Source organism: Rhinoraja longicauda, chromosome 41 (genome assembly GCF_053455715.1).
Source record: "Rhinoraja longicauda isolate Sanriku21f chromosome 41, sRhiLon1.1, whole genome shotgun sequence".
In the NCBI taxonomy this organism is placed as follows: domain Eukaryota; kingdom Metazoa; phylum Chordata; class Chondrichthyes; order Rajiformes; family Arhynchobatidae; genus Rhinoraja; species Rhinoraja longicauda.
The window spans coordinates 14,508,492-14,530,229 of record NC_135993.1 but is presented as its reverse complement, the minus strand read 5'-3'; positions in this window follow the sequence as shown (position 1 = coordinate 14,530,229).

Below are 21,738 nucleotides of genomic sequence, written 5' to 3'. Positions count from 1 at the left end.
ACTATACCCCAGATGTGGTCTCACCAGGGCCCTATACAACTGCAGAAGGACTTCTTTGCTCCTGTACTCCATATAACCATATAACAACTACAGCACGGAAACAGGCCCATTCGGCCCTACCAGTCCACACCGACCACTCTCTCTGACCTAGTCTCATCTACCTGCTCTCAGACCATAACCCTCTAATCCCCTCTTATCCATATACCTATCCTATTTACTCTTAAATAATAAAATCGAGCCTGCCTCCACCACTTCCACCGGAAGCCCATTCCATACAGCCACCACCCTCTGAGTAAAGAAGTTACCCCTCATGTTACCCCAAAACCTTTGTCCCTCAATTCTGAAGCTATGTCCCCTTGTTGGAATCTTCCCCACTCTCAAAGGGAAAAGCCTACTCACGTCAACTCTGTCCGTCCCTCTTAAAATTTTAAAAACCTCTATCAAGTCCCCCCTCAACCTTCTACGTTCCAAAGAATAAAGACCCAACCTGTTCAACCTCTCTCTGTAGCCTAAGTACTGAAACCCAGGCAACATTCTAGTAAATCTCCTCTGTACCCTCTCCATTTTGTCGACATCCTTCCTATAATTTGACGACCAGAACTGCACACCATACTCCAGATTCGGCCTCACCAATGCCCTGTACAATTTTAACATTACATCCCAACTTCTATATTCGATGCTCTGATTTATAAAGGCAAGCATACCAAACGCCTTCACCACCCTATCCACATGAGATTCCACCTTCAGGGAACAATGCACAGTTATTCCCAGATCCCTTTGTTCCACTGCATTCCTCAATTCCCTACCATTTACCCAGTACGTCCTATTTTGATTTGTCCTACCAAAATGCAGCACCTCACACTTATCAGCATTAAACTCCATCTGCCATCTTTCAGCCCACCCTTCCAAAAGGCCCAAATCTCTCTGTAGACTTTGAAACTCTACTTCATTATTAACTACACCACCTATCTTAGTATCATCTGCATATTTACTAATCCAATTTGCCACACCATCATCCAGATCATTTATGTAAATGACAAACAACAGTGGACCTCTCGTTGTTGCATACTCGCATCCTCTCATTATGAAGGCCAACATGCCATTAGCTTTCTTCACTGCCTGCTGGACCTGCATGCTTACTTTCAGTGACTGGTGTACAAAGACACCAAGGTCTCGTTGCACTTCCACTTTACCTAATCTGACACCATTGAGATAATAATGTGCCTCCTTATTTTTGCCGCCAAAGTGGATAACCTCACATTTATCTACATTATACTGCATCTGCCCACTCACTCAACCTGTCCAAGTCATCCTGCAACCTCCTAACATTCTCTTCGCAGTTCACACTACCACCTAGCTTTGTGTCATCCACAAACTTGCTAGTGTTACTTCTGATTCCATCATCCAAATCATTTAATATATATTGTAAATGGTTGTGGCCCCAGCACCGAGCCTTGCGGCACTCCACTCTCCATTACCAGCCATTCTAAAACGGACCCGTTTATTCCTACTCTTTGCTTCCTGTCTGCCAACCAATTCTCTATCCATGTCGATACCCTACCCCCAATACCATGTACTCTAATTTTGCTCCGAAACCTCCCCTGTGGTACCTTATCAAAAGTTTTCTGAAAGTCTAGATACATTACATCCACTGGCTCTCCTTCATCCATTTTACTTGTCAGATCCTCAAAAAATTCCAGAAGATTAATCAAGCAGGATTTGCCCTTCAGAAATCCATGCTGACTTGGACTAATCCTGTTACCGCTGTCCAAGTGCGCCGTTATTACCTCTTTAATAATTGACTCCAGCATCTTCCCCACCAGAACAAGGGGCCACAGTTTAAGGTCCAGAACAAGGGGCCACAGTTTAAGAATAAGGGGTAGGCCATTTAGAACGGAGATGAGGAAGAACTTTTTCAGTCAGAGAGTGGTGAAGGTGTGGAATTCTCTGCCTCAGAAGGCAGTGGAGGCCAGTTCGTTGGATGCTTTCAAGAGAGAGCTGGTTAGAGCTCTTAAGGATAGCGGAGTGAGGGGGTATGGGGAGAAGGCAGGAACGGGGTACTGATTGAGAGTGATCAGCCATGATCGCATTGAATGGCGGTGCTGGCTCGAAGGGCTGAATGGCCTACTCCTGCATCTATTGTCTTCCACAGATGTCAGGCTAACTAGCCTATAATTCCCCGCTTTCTCTCACTCCTTTCTTGAAAAGTGGGATAACATTAGCTACCCTCCAAAACACAGGAACTGATCCTGAAACTATTGAACATTGGAAAATGATCACCAATGTGTCCACGATTTCTAGAGCTACCTCCTTGGGTACCCTGGGATGTAGACCATCAGGCCCTGGGGATTTAGCAGCCTTCAGTCCCATCAGTCTACCCATTACTATTTCTCGCCTAATGCAAATTTCTTTCAGTTGCTCTGTCTCCCCTGATCCTCTGTCCACTAGTACATCTTGTACATAAAGCGATTATGTAATGAACTTTATTCCAAAAGAAGGCACATTGTGTGGGTCAGGCAACATCCCCGGAGAACATGGATAGGTAACTTTTGGGGTGGGAAGGAAACCTTGGAGAAGGGGCAGGACAAAGCATGGGAAGTAATAGGGAACACAGGCTAGCCGGGGGGGTGGGGGGCTGACTCACTCTGACTCTGTCTTCACTCTGACCATGGAGTCGGTCCAAGACAGAAAGGTCATTATGAGCATGGGAAATGGAGGTAAAATGGTTAGCAATTGGAGAACTGATGTACAGGAGGTCACATTGGGAACACTGGATGCAGTTGATGAGGTTAAAGGAGGTGCACATGAAGCTCTGTCTCAACTTGTAGGACAGAGTGGTCCCTGCATGGAGCCAAGGGATGAGGTATAGGGATATGTGCTTCTTCAGTTGCAGGGGATAGTACCTGGGGAGGTAGTGGTTTGGGTGGAAGGGATGAACCAAAGAGTTGTGGAGTGAGCAGTCTCTGGAAGGCAGAAAGAAGTGGAGATGGAAAGATGTAACTGGTGGAGAGATCACATTTGAAGATAATGGAAATGTTGGACGATGATGTGTTGGATGCAGAGGCTAGTAGGCCGAAAGGTGAGGACCAGGGGAACTCTACCCTATTTCCATGTGGGTGGACAGAGAGCGAGAGCAGAACTATGCGACACAGAAGGGAAGTGGGTGAGGGATCCTGCTATGTCCACAGGGGACACTTGGATATCCTAGAATGGAAAGCCTCATCTTGGGAGAAAATGCGGTAGAGACGGAAGATTTTAAGAGCAGGGGATAGCGCTTTTGCAAGAGTTGGTGTAGTCCGCACAACTGTGGGAGTCAGCAGGTTTGTTGTAGATGTCAGTAGAGAGTTACATAGAAAGTAGGTGCAAAAGTAGGCCATTGGGCCCTTCGAGACAGCACCGCCATTCAATGTGATCATGGCTGATCATCCAGAATCAGTACCCTGTTCATACCTTCTCCCCATATCCCTTGATTTCGTTAGCCCGAAGAGCTATATCTTTAAAAAATATATATTTTAATTGCTTTTTCTGAACAGCATACAAAAACACTTAACATACCATAACATAACATAACATAACAAGGCACATCAACAACAAGGCACATTTAGGCACCTGAAGGCACTTCAAATATAAAGAAAGTAAGGCACGTTTCTGCTGTAGTACATGTTTACAACAAACTATTCCTCATCATAGTGGATAGGGAATAAACAAAAACAAACTTGGTAAAAATAACTATATATATATATGTGTGTGTGTGTGTATGTATATATATGTGTGTGTGTGTGTGTGTGTATATATATATATATATATAAATATAAACTGCTCCCACCTTTAATATCCTAACCAGACAATAATCACAATGAAAATAAAGACAGACAGCAGTTCACTACAAGGCCTCAGTAAAATCTTCCCCCTCCAGAAATTTCATAAACGAGCCCCAAATCTTTTAAAAAGTGTCGTATTTCCCCTTAACTATATGTAAGTTTCTCCAAAGCAAGACACTGCAGTAATCCATCAACCCAACTTTGCTCGTTTGGTCTATAAACTTATCCATGACAGAGCAATTTAATGTTTAGCTTCAAGCAGACAAAATATAAACATCTTCGTATCTGTATTGTTAAGTTCACAGCTTACTGGGAAACACCTGAAAATACAATGTTTAGGACATAGTGGAAGCTTCTCTTTCGTGGCAATAGATAAAGTTATCTCCTTCCATTACTCTTGGATGATGGGGCATTCCCAAAGGCAATGAAACAAGCTACCCTCATGTACACCACACTTGTTGCACAGATCAGGTGTATTAGGGTTAATGCGATGCAGTAAAACAGGAGTAATATCATTATCCATTTGTACTGGAGTAAATTGAACCGCGTATTTATTGTTTGGACTTGAGACTAAACGTATATCCTGCTATTCTTCTGCAGTAATTTCTTCATCAAGATCTGAACACCACGCAAGCCTTTAACTTCTGAAAATTCCTTTGCTGTAGCTCTAATAATTTGGTAAAACCGTGAGATTTGGCCACCTGCCTCATGATGGTTTAAAGCCATCAGAGTTTTGAGTTGGCAGACCTATTTTATTCTGAATATCATTATTTTTAATACCAGCTATCTCGCTGTTGCTTCTAATTCCAATAGCTAAAGGCTCAATGGCCAGAACAAAAAGTAGAGGTGACAGGGGGCACCCTTGCCTTGTGCCTCTGGAGAGAGAAAACTGTTCTCTGATACCATATAATTGGTCATTACTGAAGCCCTTGAATCATAACATAAGATTTTAATACAATTGAGGAAGTAACTGCCAATTCCAAAACGATTAAGCACTTCAAATAGGTATTCATGTTCAACCCTATCAAAGGGTTTTCAGCATCTAGTCCGACCACAGCCGCATCTGGGGACTCTTTCTTTGCATGTATAATATTCAACACTCTGCGTATATTATGGAAGCCCTGTCTTCCTTTAATAAAACCATTTTGAACTGGAGCAACAATACATGGCAGGTGTTTCTCAAGCCTCCGTGCAAGAACTTTTGCTATTATTTTCAATCGGAGTTGATCAAAGAAATGGGGTGAAAGGTTTCACACTTTGTGGAGGGCTTTCCTGGCATTAATATTAAAGTTATAAGTGCATTCCGTAGTGATGGTGGCAGCTCACCCTTTCCAACCGATTCTTCAAACATGTCTAGTAATGGGATGAGTAGCTTAATAGACAATAGGTGCAGGAGTAGGCCATTCAGCCCTTCGAGCCACCACCACCATTCAATGTAACCATGACTGATCATTCTCAATCAGTACCCCGTTCCTGCCTTCTCCCCATACCCCCTGACTCCGCTGTCCTTAAGAGCTCTATCCAGTTCTCTCTTGAAAGCATTCAGAGAACTAGCCTCCAGTGCCTTCTGAGGCAGAGAATTCCACAGATTTACAACTCTCTGACTGAAAAAGTTTTTCCTCATCTCTGTTCTAAATGGTCTACCCCTTATTATCATCATCATATCATATCATATATATACAGCTGGAAACAGGCCTTTTCGGCCCTCCAAGTCCGTGCCGCCCAGCGATCCCCATACATTAACACTATCCTACACCCACTAGGGACAATTTTTTTAAAAACATTTACCCAGCCAATTAACCTACATACCTGTACGTCTTTGGAGTGTGGGAGGAAACCGAAGATCTCGGAGAACACCCACGCAGGTCACGGGGAGAACGTACAAACTCCTTACAGTGCAGCACCCGTAGTCAGGATCGAACCTGAGTCTCCGGCGCTGCATTCGCTGTAAAGCAGCAACTCTACCGCTGCGCTACCGTGCCGCCCTATTCTTAAACTGTGGCCCCTGGTTCTGGTCTCCCCCAACATTGGCAACATGTTTCCTGCCTCTAACGTGTCCAACCCCTTATTAATCTTATATGTTTCAATAAGATCCCCTCTCATCCTTCTAAATTCCAGTGTATACAAGCCTAGTCGCTCCAGTCTTTCAACATACGACAGTCCCACCATTCCGGGAATTAACCTAGTAAACCTATGCTGCACGCCCTCAATAGCAAGAATAACCTTCCTCAAATTTGGAGACCAAACCTGCACACATTACTCCAGGTGCGGTCTCACTAGGGCCGTGTACAACTGTAGAAGGACCTCTTTGCTCCTATACTCAACTCCACTTGTTATGAAGGCCAACATTACATTGGCTTTCTTCAATGCCTGCTGTACCTGCATGCTTCTTTTGTACCATGTACCAGCTTTGTGTCATCTGAAAGTTTGCTAATGTTACTTTTAATCCCTTCTTCCAAGTCATAGAAACATAGAAACATAGAAAATGGGTGCAGGAGTAGGCCATTCGGCCCTTCGAGCCTGCACCGCCATTCAATATGATCATGGCTGATCATCCAGCTCAGTAGCCTGTACCTGCCTTCTCTCCATACCCCCTGATCCCTTTAGCAAAAAGGGCCACATCTAACTCCCTCTTAAATATAGACAATGAACTGGCCTCAACTACCTTCTGTGGCAGAGAATTCCACAGACTCACCACTCTCTGTGTGAAGAAATGTTTTCTCATCACGGTCCTAAAAGACTTCCCCCTTATCCTTAAGCTGTGACCCCTGGTTCTGGACTCCCCCAACATCGGGAACAATCTTCCCGCAGCTAGCCTCTCCAACCCCTTAAGAATTTTATATGTTTCTATAAGATCCCCCCTCAGTCTTCTAAATTCCAACGAGTACAAGCCCAGTCTATCCAGTCTTTCCTCATATGAAAGTCCCGCCATCCCCGGGATCAATCTGGTCATTAAGTCATTAATGTATCTTGTAAATAGCTGCGGTCCCAGCACCGAGCCTTGCGGTACCCCACTAGTCACTGCCGGCCATTCTGAAAGTGACCCATTTATCCCCACTCTTTGCTTTCGGTCTGCCAACCAATTTTCTGTCCATATCAGTACCCTACCCCCAATACCATGTACTCTAATTGTGCACACTAATCTCCTATGTGGGACCTTGTCGAAGACTTTCTGAAAGTCAAGGTACACTGCATCCACCGCCTCTCCCCTGTCCATTTTCCTAGTTACATCCTCAAAAAGTCCAGAAGATTAGTCAAGCATGATTTCCCCTTTGTAAATCCATGCTGACTTGGAACGATCCTGTTACTGCTAACCAAATGCTCCGCAATTTCGTCTTTTATAATTGACCCCAGCATCTTCCCCTCCACTGATGTTAGACTTGTCCTGAAACTTTTTATCAATATCAATAGGTATACCGTCTGGCCCTGATGCCTTTCCTCCTTTCATACTGACAATGGCCTCTGACAGTTCTGATAGTACAACTGGGGAATTAAGCTCAGCTTTAGCTCCTTCTTCTAGAACAGATATCTCTAACTGGTCTAGGAAGTTGTCGAGGGTCTGTGAGATGACTGGACCATCTGATGTATAGAGTTTCGAGTAGTATGATTGAAAAATATTGTTAATTTCTTCTGGATTTATTATTGTTGTCCCTTCCTCAGATTCAATTTCCAAAATTGATCTTTCATTTTGCGATGATTTTATACGTTAGGCCAATAGTTTCCCTGCCTTCTCTCCTTGATCATAAAATGTCTGTTTCAGGTTCAGCAGGCTGGATGCTGCTTTATTTGTGGGCATTCGTTGTACTGTGCTCTGAGAATTGCCAATTTCTGTCTGGTCTCTTTTGTATTGTGTCGTTTAATTTCTATCTCAAGTTCTTTAATATCTTTTTCTAACTCTTATCAATTTCAGGTGTTGTTTATTTGAGCTGCTACTTGTATAACTGATCGTTTGGCCTCGGATATAGTTTTTAATTGCCTCCCGTCTCGTTGATGCTGAAGTTTGAGTTGTATTCAGTTGGAAATAAGTATCAATATTTTTTCCAACAAATTCTAAGAATTTTTTATCATGTAACCATCGTGGGCTTAATCGCCACACAGCAAGGCCTCTACTAGTTGTCCTAACGGTATAATTAACTAGTAGTCAAGCATGATCTGAAATGACAATACTTTTATACACTGGATCGTTCACACAGGTTTCATTGAAACATAGAAACATAGAAACATGGAAAATAGGTGTAGGAGGAGGCCATTCGGCCCTTTGAGCCAGCACCGCCATTCATTGTCATCATGGCTGATCATCCACAATCAGTAACCTGTGCCCAACTTCTCCCCATATCCCTTGATTCCACTAGCCCCTAGAGCTATATCTAACTCTCTCTTAAATTCATCCAGTGATTTAGCCTCCACTGCCCTCTGTGGCAGAGAATTCCACAAATTCACAACTCTCTGGGTGAAAAAGTTCCTTCTCATCTCAGTTTTAAATGGCCTCCCCTTTACTCTAAGACTGTGGCCCCTGGTTCTGTGCAACCCCAACATTGAGAATATATTTCCTGCATCTAGTTTGTCCATACCTTTTATAATTTTATATGTCTCTATAAGATCCCCTCTCATCCTTCTAAACGCCAGTGAATACAAGCCTAGTCTTTTCAATCTTTCCTCACATGACAGTCCCACCATCCCAGGGATCAATCTCGTGAACCTACGCTGCACTGCCTCAATTACAAGGATGTCCTTCCTCAAATTAGGAGACCAATACTGTACACAATACTCCAAATATGGTCTTACCAGGGCACTATACAACTGCAGAAGAACCTCTTTACACCTATACTGAAATCCTCTCGTTATGAAGGCCAATATGCCATTAGCTTTCTTCACTGCCTGCTGTAACTGCACGCCAACTTTCAGTGACGGGTGTACAAAGACACCCAGGTCTCGCTGCACTTCCTCCTTACCTAACAATAGACAATAGGTGCAGTAGGAGGCCCTTCGAGCCAGCACCGCCATTCAATGTGCTCATGGCTGATCATTCTCAATCAGTACCCCGTTCCTGCCTTCTCCCCATACCCCCTGACTCCGCTATCCTTAAAGAGCTCTATCTAGCTCTCTCTTGAATGCATTCAGAGAATTGGCCTCCACTGCCTTCTGAGGCAGAGAATTCCACAGATTCACAACTCTCTGACTGAAAAAGTTTTTCCTCATCTCAGTTCTAAGCTTGTATACACTGGAATTTAGATGAGAGGAGATCTTATCGAAACGTATAAGATTATTAAGGGGTTGGACACGTTAGGGGCAGGAAACATGTTCCCAATGTTGGGGGAGTCCATAACAAGGGGCCACAGTTTAAGAATAAGGGGTAGGCTATTTAGAACTGAGATGAGGAAAACCTTTTTCAGTCAGAGAGTTGTGAATCTGTGGAATTCTCTGCCTCAGAAGGCAGTGGAGGCCAATTCTCTGACTGCATTCAAGCGAGAGCTGGATAGAGCTCTTAAGGATAGCGGAGTCAGGGGGTATGGGGAGAAGGCAGGAACGGGGTAGTGATTGAGAATGATCAGCCATGATCACATTGAATGGCGGTGCTGGCTCGAAGGGCCGAATGGCCTCCTCCTGCACCTATTGTCTAAATGGCCTACCGCTTATTCTTAAACTGTGGCCCCTTGTTCTGGACTCCCCCAACATTGGGAACATGTTTCCTGCCTCTAACGTGTCCAACCCCTTAATAATCTTATACGTTTCGATAAGATCTCCTCTCATCCTTCTAAATTCCAGTGTGTACAAGCCTAGTTGCTCCAGTCTTCCAACATATGACAGTCCCACCATTCCGGGAATTAACCTAGTAAACCCACGCTGCACGCCATCAATAGCAAGAATATCCTTCCTCAAGTTTGGAGACCAAAACTGTGCACAGTACTCCAGGTGCGGTCTCGCTAGGGCCCTGTACAACTTCAGAAGGACCTCTTTGCTCCAATACTCAACTCCTCTTGTTATGAAGGCCAACATTCCATTGGCTTTCTTCACTGCCTGCTGTACCTGCATGCTTCCTTTCAGTGACTGATGCACTAGGACACCCAGATCTCGTTGCACGTCGCCTTTTCCTAACTTGACACCATTCAGATAATACTCTGCCTTCCTGTTCTTACCACCAAAGTGGATAACCTCACAAACCTGACGGCATTGAGATAATAATCTGCCTCCTTGTTTTTGTCACCAAAGTGGATAACCTCACATTTATCTATTATACTGCATCTGCCACGCATCTGCCCACTCACTCAACCTGTCCAGATCACCCTGCAACCTGCCAAGGTCACCCTGCAACCTCCTTAGAAATGAGGAAATAATCTATGCGTGAATAGGAATTATGAGTAGCAGAGTAACATGAATATTCCCGCCTTGAAGGTTTTTTATATCTCCAAATATCCCAAAGATTCAACTCACACAAACTGTTGCATTATTTTCCGACACTGCATATGAGAAGTGTCCACACCTGAGGATTTATCCAGTTTTGGATTAAGAGAACAGTTAAACTCTCCTGCTATACGGATGAAACCATGTAATGTTGACAAAGTAAGAAACAGATTATTATAGAAATTTGTATCGTTGCTATTGGGCCCATATACACTTACTAAATTTATTTCTTGATTTAATAATGAGCCCTGGAAGATAACAAATCTGCCGGCTGGATCCTGTATGAATCCATAGTGGAACAGATTTGTCCACAAGCATTGCATCTCCTCTTGCGTGAGAAGAATATGAAGCAGATATGACTTGACATGGCCATCTCCTTCTTAAAGGGATGAATTCTCCGGAAAGTAAATGTTTCTTGGATGAAAGCTAGCTTTGTTTGTAGGTGCTTCAGTGTAAACATTACTTGCTTTGATTTCACTATCTTCCTAAGACCTCTAACGTTCCATGAAATCATATTTATTTTAGTATCACCACTCATGATATAATCAGTAAACTACTTTATTTGCAGACGTCCTTTTAACCGTGCCTTGTGGTAATGCCGCTGCTGCTCCCCCTCCCCCCCCCCACCCTCTCTTTCTCCACGGGGTGAGCGGCAGCGGTGAGGAGGGAAGTTTCCTTGGGTTTGTTGTTTGACGAGGGGGCGCTGCGATCTCTCGCCTTGTCCCGACTCTGGGTCGGTGGCGACCGCTCTCCGGCGAACCTTCGCCGGCAGCTTCTGCCTCCATTCCCCGCCACCTAAGAGCTTGCCGCGGGCCGGATAAAATCTCGTGGCTGGCCGGATGTGGCCCGCGGGCCATAGTTTGGAGACCGCTGCTCTAAGAAGGGCAGTTTAACAACTGACACTAAGAAAACAAAAAGAAAAACAATTCGACTTGTTCCAACGAATTGTATATTAATATGGAAGAAAAAATGAATGTAACGAAGAGCTTAATACACTCGACTAGTTATCCGTTGATTTATATTACTCTGAATCAAATTGTATAAAGTCCACGAAACATGTATTAATAACCGTGACCTGTTGATTCTTAAGTTATAACAGACTCGTTGTTAAATTATTTTGGTAGTTATTCCGACCATTACATATTAATTTGCCACACAGACCAAACTCTCCGCTGTTCGCTGCTCTTCAGTTGACTGACGACCCAGGCTGTGCGTCATGATGGCTGGGGCACTCCTTCTGTATCTTTCAGATGAAATCCTCAACCAGAGCTGGTGAATTGAAGTAGTGCCAGCAGTTGTTGTGTAGAATCTGTATTTTCGCCGGGAACAAAAGTCCAAACTCCATACTCAAATGGCGCAGTTCTTGTTTCACTCCATCAAAAAAAATCCGCTGTCCCTGAACTTCAGCTGATAAGTCCGGGAAGAACATAACACATCTGTCTTCGAAAGTGACTGCACTCCTCAGGCTTGCTGCTTTCATCACTCGGTCTCTGTTTCGGTACATCAGGAATTTGATGAGGAGAATCCGTGGCCATTTCCCACCGGACCCATCCTGGATCTGGGGCACCTTGCCTATCCTGTAGGCTTGCTCGATGGTCACTTGTGGTCCTACATTCATATTAAGAGCCTTGGGCAGCCACTCCATTAAGAATGTAAGTGCATCTCCTTTCTCCGACCACCTCGGGTAATCCAACCAGTCTCGGGTTTGAACGGCGTTGGCGGTTCGCCATCTCTTCCATGTTTAACGTTAGCTTGTGGACTTTTTTCCGTGTGGCACTGGCCTCCATTGCTAGCGATGTAATCTGGTCCTCCGTTCTGCTGATGCGGGCCTCTGCCACTGAGAGTCTTTCAGACAAAGCTCCCATAGCTTTAATCTCTCTGTTGGAGGAAACTACTTTGTGTAACTGTGTGGGAAAAGCCATTTCTCAGCTGACAAAATCGGACTCTCATCATGGCTAATCTCTCTTCTTGAGTTAGCATTTCTTTAGATGCCATTGGGTCCTCCACGTTTTCCTCCTGTAGCATTTCATCATCTGTCTTTTTCCGGTCTTTAGCTCGGCTTTTCGACATCATAAGGAATAGGAATGTCTTAATAAATATTTAGGTCATAAATAGCTTGGTCTATACGTCAGAAATATAAAAAATATATATTGAATTCGCCGGAGACTTGACCCACATGACTGCTCAGTTGAACGTCATAACTGGAAGTGGAAGTGAGAGCTATATCTAACTCTCGAATGCATCCAGTGAATTGGCCTCCACTGCCTTCTGGAATAGAATAGAATAGAAAATAGGTGCAGGAGGAGGCCATATGGTCCTTCGAGCCAGCACCGCCATTCATTGTGATCATGGCTGATCGTCCCCAATCAATACCCCGTGCCTGCCTTCTCCCCATATCCCTTGGTTCCACTAGCCCCGAGAGCTCTATCTTACTCTCTCTTAAATCCATCCGGTGATTTGGCTTCCACTGCCCTCTGTTGCAGAGAATTCCACAAATTCACAACTCCCTGGGTGAAAAACGTTTTTCTCACCTCAGTTTTAAATGGCCTCCCATTTATTCTAAGAATTTTGGCCCTGGTTCTGGACTCGCCCAACATTGGGAACATTTTTACTGTATCTAGCTTGTCCAGTCCTTTCATAATTTTATATGTTTCTATAAGATCCCCTCTCATCCTTCTAAACTCCAGTGAATACAAGCCTAGTCTTTTCAATCTTTCCTCATATGTCAGTCCCGCCATCCCAGGGATCAATCTCGTGAACCTATGCTGCACTGCCTCAATTACAAGGATGTCCTTCCTCAAATTAGAAGACCAAAACTGTACACCATACTCCAGATGTGGTCTTACCAGGGCCCTATACAACTGCAGAAGAACCTCTTTACTCCTATACTGAAATCCTCTTGTTTTGAAGGCCAACATGCCATTAGCTTTCTTCACTGCCTGCTGTACCTGCACGTCAACTTTCAGTGACTAGTGTAGGACACCCAGGTCTCGCTGCATCTCCCCCTTACCTAACCTAACACCATTGAGATAATATTCTGCCTCCTTGATTTTGCCGCCAAAGTGGATAACCTCACATTAATCTATATTATACTGCATCTGCCCACACACTCAACCTGTCCAGGTCACCCTGCAACCTCCTCACATCCTCTTCACAGTTTACACTGCCACCCAGCTTTGTGTCATCCGCAAACTTGCTAGTGTTGCTTCTAATTCCCTCTTCCAAATCAATAATATATATGGCAAACAGTTGCTGCCCCAACACGGACCCTTGCGGCACTCCACTCGCCACTGCCTGCCATTCTGAAAAGGACCCGTTTACTCCTACTCTTTGCTTCCTGTCTGCCAACCAATTTTCCATCCATGTCAACACCCTACCCCCAATACCATGTGCTCTAATTTTGCTCACAAATCTCCCATGTGGGACCTTATCAAAGGCTTTCTGGATGTCTAGATACACTACATCCACTGGCTCTCCTTCATCCATTTTACTTGCCACGTCCTCAAAACATTCCAGAAGATTAGTCAAGCATGATTTCCCTTTCATAAATCCATGCTGACTTGGACTTATCCTTTTACTGCTATCCAAATGCACCGTTATTACCTCTTTAATAATTGACTCCAGCATCTTTCCCACCACCGAAGTCAGGCTAACTGGTATGTAATTCTCTCTTGCTCCTTTCTTGAAAAGTGGGATAATATTAGCTATCCTCCAATCCACAGGAACTGCTCTTGCATCTATTGAACATTGGAAAATGATCACCAATGCGTCCACTATTTCTAGAGCCACCTCCCTGAGGACCCTGGGACCAGGGGTTTTATCATCCTTCAGTCCCATTAGTCTACCCATTAGTCTTCTCGCTTAATTAAAATTTATTTCAGTTCATCTGCCCCCCTGGATCCTCTGTCCTCCAGTACATCTGGGAGATTGTTTGTGTCTTACTTAGTGAAGACAGATCCGAAGTACCTGTTCAACTCATCTGCCATTTCCTTGTTACCCATAATAATTTCACCCGTGTCTGCCTTCAAGGGACCCACATTTGAATTTGATACTCTTTTTCTCTTAACATATCTAAAGAAGCTTTTAATGTCCTTCTTTATATTCTTCACCAGCTTCCCCTCGTACTTCATCTTTTCAGCCCGTATTGCCCGTTTTGTTACCTTCTGTTGTCCAATGAAAGTTTCCCAATCCTCTGGCTTCTGGCTACTCGTTGCTGTGTTATACATCTTTTCTTTTCTGCAGCAGAGAATTCCACAGATTCACAGCCCTCTGGCAAAAACATTTTTCCTCATCTCAGTCCTAAATAGCCTACCCCTTATTCTTAAACTATGACCTCTGGATCTGGACTCCCCCAACATGGGGAACATTTTTCCTGCATCTTGCCTGCCCTGACAGGAGGTGGCGGCGCTGCGCAGCAGCTGTGGCTCACCTGCAGTCCGTTTGTCTTCTGTGGGTTTTTTTGTTTTTTGTCTTAACTGTAGTGTTTGGATGTGATGTAGTGTTTTTTGTGGTTGTGTGCTATGTGGGGGGGGGGGGGGGGGGGAGCCTATTATAAATTCCGTTTACCCCAGTATAGTCCTATACCAGCTCCACCACTCAACGGCTTACCACCCCCAGTCCAATGGGTTGGTGGAACGTTTCCACCGCCATCTTAAGGACCGGTCACGGCTGGATGGACGAGTTGCCGTGGGTCCTGTTGGGGATCCGCACCGCCCCAAAGGAATACTTGCAATCTTCATCGGCGGAAATGATTTACGGCTTTCCGCTCACGGTGCCGGGGAATTTATTCCAACCACGGGCGGCCCCCAGGAGTCACTGTCCTCCATGTTGGTCCGTCTGCGAGAGAGGATCGGTGCCCTGTCCCAACGTCTCGGCATGGGGTCACTCCATCGTATGTGCCTCCGGCTCTCGCCAACAGATCGTATGTTTTCCTTCGGCGCGATGCACATAGGTCGCCCTTGCAGCGCCCGTATGAAGGTCCTTTTGGGGTGCTGCGACATGGGCCCACGACGTTTGTATTGGACATGGGGGGTCGGCAAGAGACGGTATTGGTAGCTCGATTGAAACCGGCCCATTTGGACCTGAGCGAGCCAGTACGGAAGGCCTAGCCTCGTCGTCGGGGGCGTCCCCCCATCTCGGGTCCAACCTAATTTGTCCTTACAGGGCGGGCCCCTTTTGCGCGGGGACGTGCGCACAAGGTCAGGCCGCCTCCTTCGGCTGCCCGTCCGTTTTTGCGCCTCTGGTTCTGGGAGCGGGGGTCATGTAGCGGCCCCTGGTGGTGAGCCACACGAGGTACATAACCATCGGCTCGTTAGAGGTCACGAGGTGCCCCGGGGGGTATGGGTTTTGGCGCGGGCAGCAGATAAAAGAGTGAGTGGAGAGAGAGTAAGTTGGTGCAGTGAATTAAAGTGGTGTCGGATAAACATGGTCTGCTGCCTCGTTCTTGGACAGACAGCTCCTTGTCCACTACACTCCAACATTTCCGCCACCACCAATGGGATCCCTCTACTGGTTGTTTCTGCAGGGACCGTTCCCTCCGAAACTCCCTTGTCCACTCGTCCCTTCCCACCCAAACCGTACCCTTCCCACCCAAACCGTCCCCTTCCCAGGTACTTTCCCCTGCAACCGCAGCAGATGCAACACCTGTCCATTTACCCCCCCCCCCCTCGACTCCATCCATGGACCCAAACAGTCTGTCCAGGTGAAGCAGAGGTTCACCTGCACGTCCTCCAACCTCATCTATTGTATGCACTGTTCTAGATAGCAACTTCTCTACATCGGCGAGACCAAGCGCAGGCTCGGCGATCGTTTCGCTGAACACCCCCACTCAGTCCGTCTCAACCAACATGATCTCCCGGTGGCTCAGCTCTTCAATTCCCACTCCCATTCTCAATCTGACATTTTTGTACTGGGCCTCCTCCATTGTCAGAGCGAGGCCCAGCGCAAATTGGAGGAACAGCACCTTATATTTCACTTGGGCAGTTTACATCCCAGCGGTTTGAACATTGACTCCTCCCACTTCAGGTAGTCCCTGCTTCTCCTCTCTATCCCCTCCCAACCCCCCTTCCCCGTCCTCCCACTAGTCTTTCTGTCTCCGACTACGTCCTATCTTTGTCCCGCCCCCTCCCCTGACACCAATCTGAAGAAGGGTGTGGACCCGAAACCTTACCCATTCCTTCTCTCCTGAGATGCTGCCTGACCCGCTGAGTTACTCTAGCGTTTTGTGCCTACCTTCGATTTAAACCAGCAACCGCAGTTTTTTTCCTAAACAATTGTAAATGTCCTTCGGTAAGCTTCCGGCCAACCATAATAAGATAAAATTCACCTGCCTCTGGGAATGATGAGAAAATACCTGCACTAATTTGAGCTGAGCGGAGAAACAACGCGCAGTTAAAGAAAAACAATAGTTCAGGGAAACCTGATTGTTTTCTTTCTCCCCAAAAAGACGTGATATGCGTGTCCGATAGGACTCTTGCAAATGATAAGTGCCAATCAAGATGTTCTACACAAGAAATATCGAAACAGAAATGTGAGTGCCAGAAATCGAATGGAATCTGTGGTAATGTGCAAGGAGACACATAAATTGCAGAGGCTGGGATTTTGAGCAAAAAGTTCAGTTTTTCCCAAAGACTTGTGCTATGTCCTCCTTTGCTACTGGATGCATTAATTCCTGTTCTCATCTTCACACTGACATTTCTGTTCATGGCTTCCGGCACGGTGGCGCAGCGGTAGAGTTGCACGGTGGCGCAGACTACGGGTGCTGCACTGTAAGGAGTTTGTACGTTCTCCCCGTGACCTGCGTGGGTGTTCTCCGAGATCTTCGGTTTCCTCCCACACTCCAAAGACGTACAGGTATGTAGGTTAATTGGCTGGGTAAATGTAAAAATTGTCCCTAGTGGGTGTAGGATAATGTTAATGTACGGGGATCACTGGGCGGCACGGACTTGGAGGGCCGAAAAGGCCTGTTTCCGGCTGTATATATATGATATTATGGCGAGTCCGAAAACTTGTTGGTTGTAGAAGAAGTTTATTGCAGCCGCAATATTCGAATACAGAGTTGAACAACAAGGTAAAGGACAACCATCAAAAACTTACTGTCTTCTTCGAAGACTTCGCCGAACTGATATATCTGGCGCCAAAAGCGCACATGACCACGCTGGCCAATCCGCGATGTCGCTCCCTGGACCAATCCCCACGGTCGCGTTCCCTCGTGACCTTGCTGGCCAATCCGAGGGTTCGACGACCTGGACCATTCTCTATGGTCGCTACATGACCCCCCCCAGAACCCGAGGTGCGGAACCTAGCAGGTAGCCGGATTTCGCGACCATAACGAGTACGGAGAGGGACAGCCTGAACCACAGGAGCCGGGGGTTCCAGACTTGGCGGAACTGCCGGAACGGGAGGTCCTGGAGGAACTGCCGGAACGGGGGGTCCTGGAGGAACTGTCGGAACGGGAGGTCCTGGAGTGAGCGGAACTAACGGAGGTCGGCCTCTCCTAGGGGTTTGACCGACCAGCACTGGTTGATCCGGATCTAAATGTGCAGGTTTGAGCCGGGACACCGAGACGAGCTCACTCTTGCCGCACATGTCTAAGGTGAAGGTAGCCGTTCCCTTACGCAAAACCCGGAACGGCCCTTGATAGACCCTCTGCAACGGGGCGCGATGGGAATCTTTTCGCAGAAAAACAAACTCACAGTCCTTCAGGGAAGGCGGTTCATGTACCATGGGACACCCATGACGTGAAGTCGGAACTGGAGCCAGGGAGCCCACCCGTTCCCGGAGAGATGCTAACACTGATGGGACTGTAGGCAGCTGGTCTGAAGGGTCCGGAAACAAATCTCCGGGTACTCGAAGTGTCGAGCCATATACTAGCTCCGCGGACGACGCACCGAGATCTAGCTTAGGAGCAGTCCGTATGCCCAAAAGAACCCAAGGGAGCTGGTCTACCCAGTCCGGGCCTTCAAGCCTTGCACTGAGGGACGCCTTAAGTTGACGGTGGAACCTTTCTACGAGTCCATTTGCCTGGGGGTGATATGCAGTAGTGGGTTGTAACTTGGACAGTTCCGCGAGCGCGGCCCAGAGGGACGAAGTGAACTGTGGGCCTCTGTCAGTGCTAATAACTGCCGGGACCCCGAAACGAGCTACCCAATGAAGGGCCAAAGTCCTAGCACAAGACGCTGACGAAATATCAGACAAAGGGAAAGCCTCTGGCCACTGGGTGAACCGATCCACCACCGTGAGGAGGTGGGTGTAGCCCCGGGAGGAAGGCAAAGGACCGACCAAATCCACGTGGATGTGGAAAAAACGAGCAGCTGGGACCTCGAAATCCTGTACGGGGGGCTGGAAATGGCGCTGGACTTTAGCGGTCTGACAGGGAACGCAGGCACGCGCCCAACCCGCTACCTGTTTCCGTAGGCCATGCCAGACAAACCGAGCTGCTACCAAAGCAGAGGTGGAGCGGATGGACGGGTGCGCCAGCCCATGAATGGCATCGAAAACCCGGCGCTGAAGGGAGGGCGGTACTACCGGCCTGGGACGGGGAAGAGAAACATCGCACCAGACTTTTGTGCCTTCTGACCCACAAGCTACCTGGGCCAACTTCAATCCCGAAGTGGTGGACTGGTATGCCGAAGCGGTATCCGCTAGAAGCTGTGCCTCCGCAAGCTCCTGGGGATCCACTTCGCAGTCCACCGCCGAAATAGGGGGAAAAGCAGGTCTAGACAGGGCGTCAGCAACGGCATTAAGCTTACCCGCGACATGACGGACATCGGTGGTGAATTCGGAGATAGCAGTCAGGTGCCGCTGCTGGCGGGCCGACCATGGGTCAGACAATTTGAAAAAAGCAAATGTTAATGGTTTATGGTCCGTAAAGGCCACAAATGGGCGGCCCTCAAGGAAGTACCTGAAATGACGAACAGCTAAATAGAGGGCCAAAAGCTCTCGGTCAAAAGCGCTCAGCCGAATTTAGTTGCTGGCTGAAAAACGCCAAAGGCTGCCAACGGCCACCGACCTGCTGCTCCAGAACCCCGCCCACCGCCACGTCAGAGGCGTCAACCGTCAGGGCCGTGGGGGCGGAGGGGCTCGGGTGGACCAACATGGTGGCGTCTGCCAAGGCTGCCTTAGCTGCTGTAAAAGCCGACTCTGCGGTCGGGGACCATAACAACTCTACCGGATTCCCTGCAAGGCATTGGAAGAGTGGGCGCATGACTCGCGCAGCTGCCGGAACGAACCTATGGTAGAAATTAACCATGCCTACGAACTCCTGCAGCCCTTTTACTGTGGTGGGCCTAGGAAATGCCCGGATAGCCTCCACCTTTTCGGGCAAAGAGGAGGCGCCGGCAGGGGTAATTCTGTGCCCTAGAAAATCAAGAGCAGGAAGGCCGAATTGACATTTGGAGGGTTGGATAATGAGCCCGTGGTCTTGGAGCCGCTGGAACACGGTCCGCAAGTGGGCCTGGTGTTCCTGGACTGAGGGGCTGGCGACCAGGATGTCGTCTAAATAAATAAACAAAAAGGGTAAACCCCGGCCCACGCGGTCCATCAGTCGTTGGAAAGCCTGTGCCGCGTTCTTTAAACCGAAAGGCAAACGCAACCATTCAAACAACCCGAACGGAGTAATCGTTGCAGTTTTCTGTATGTCCTCCGGTCGCACCGGGATCTGGTGGTATCCTCGCACCAAATCGATTTTGGAGAACACCACCGCTCCTTCCAGCCCAGATGAAAAGTCCTGTAGGTGCGGTATGGGGTAGCGATCAGCCGTGGTGACAGCATTGAGACGCCGATAATCGCCACATGGTCTCCACCCCCCAGATGCCTTGGAGACCATATGTAACGGCGAGGCCCACGGGCTGTCAGACTGACGGACAATTCCCATTTCCTCCATCTTCCTGAACTCCGCCCGTGCCACCACCAGTTTGTCTGGCGGTAGTCTCCTGGCCCGAGCGAAAACGGGAGGGCCTTCGGTGCGGATGTGATGGACCACGCCGTGCTTGGCCGAAGACGTGTCAAAACGTTGAATGAGCAGCTCTGGAAACTCCGCCAGAATCTCAGCATACGAGTCGGGGGCCGCGACGACGGCCTGGACAGTAGGGCTGGGCGAGGATGCGATTGTCGGAGCGACGTGCTCATCTTCGGCGGAGGGTCGGAGGTCGTTACCGCGGACATCAGGGACCAGTGAAAAAGCCCAGAGAAAATCTGCTCCCAGGATCGCTTGTTTGACGTCGGCTATGATGAATGGCCATTCGTACGTGCAGAGGCCTAACACAAGGGACATCTTCCGTATACCGAAAGTGCGAATTGGGCTGCCATTAACCGCGATGAGGGTGGGACCTGTCTTACCTGATCTGGTTTCGAGGTCGGTCGGCGGCACTATACTGACGATGGCTCCCGTGTCCACCAAAAATTCTGTGTCCGTGAATCGATCATGGACATAGAGGCGCCGGTTCTGGCCAATCGTAACTGCCCCTATGTACGATCGGCCGAGGCATTTCCCGCGAAGGTACAAGGCGAGCGGCAGTTGCGGGATTCGCTACCCCATCGTAGGTGATAATAGCACCAGCCGCGCTTGTGCGGATCTTTTTGGCGGGCTTTCGGAGAATTGGCGGGAGACGCGGCGCCATCTTGCCGTCGCTGTGGCGTGGTCACTGATGTCGAGACCTTGTTGATCGAACCGCTTGCCTTGTTTTTCGCCGCTATTAGCGCGTCCGCTTTCGCTGCATATGCTTCGGGGTCCTTAAAAGAACAATCCGTGAGCAGCAGTCGGACATCCTCAGGAAGCTTCTCGCGGAATGCCTGTTCGAACATAGGGCAATCCGTATGCTCACCGGCTAGCATCATCATTTCGGACATGAGGACGGAAGGCAGTCGGTCTCCAAGATCCGGTAGGTGCAGAAGTTTTGCCGCACCACCATGCTTATTAAACCCGAAGATTCGCAGTAATACTTTCTTCATGGCCTCGTACTTGCTTTCCGCAGGTGGATTAACGATGAACCACATCACGCGCGTGGTCGTCTCCGACGATAGAGCGCTGACGAGGTAGTAATACATCGTGGAGTCGTCCGATATCTTCTTTATATGAAATTGAGCTTCGGTGTGTATAAACCAAGATTGCGGTGCGTGCGTCCAAAACCACGGAAGGTGAACGCTTACCGCGCTTGACTCCGGTGTGCCCGGCGCGGCCATCGACAACGAGGCATCGGCTTCCTGCATAGTCGGTGATCGTCCAGATCACGTCGGGGTCACCAATATGGCGAGTCCGAAAACTTGTTGGTTGTAGAAGAAGTTTATTGCTGCCGCAATATTCGAATACAGAGTTAAACAACAAGGTAAAGGACAACCATCAAAAACTTACTGTCTTCTTCGAAGACTTCGCCGAACTGATATATCTGGCGCCAAAAGCGCACATGACCACGCTGGCCAATCCGCGATGTCGCTCCCTGGACCAATCCCCACGGTCGCGTTCCCACGTGACCTCGCTGGCCAATCCGAGGGTTCGACGACCTGGACCATTCTCTAT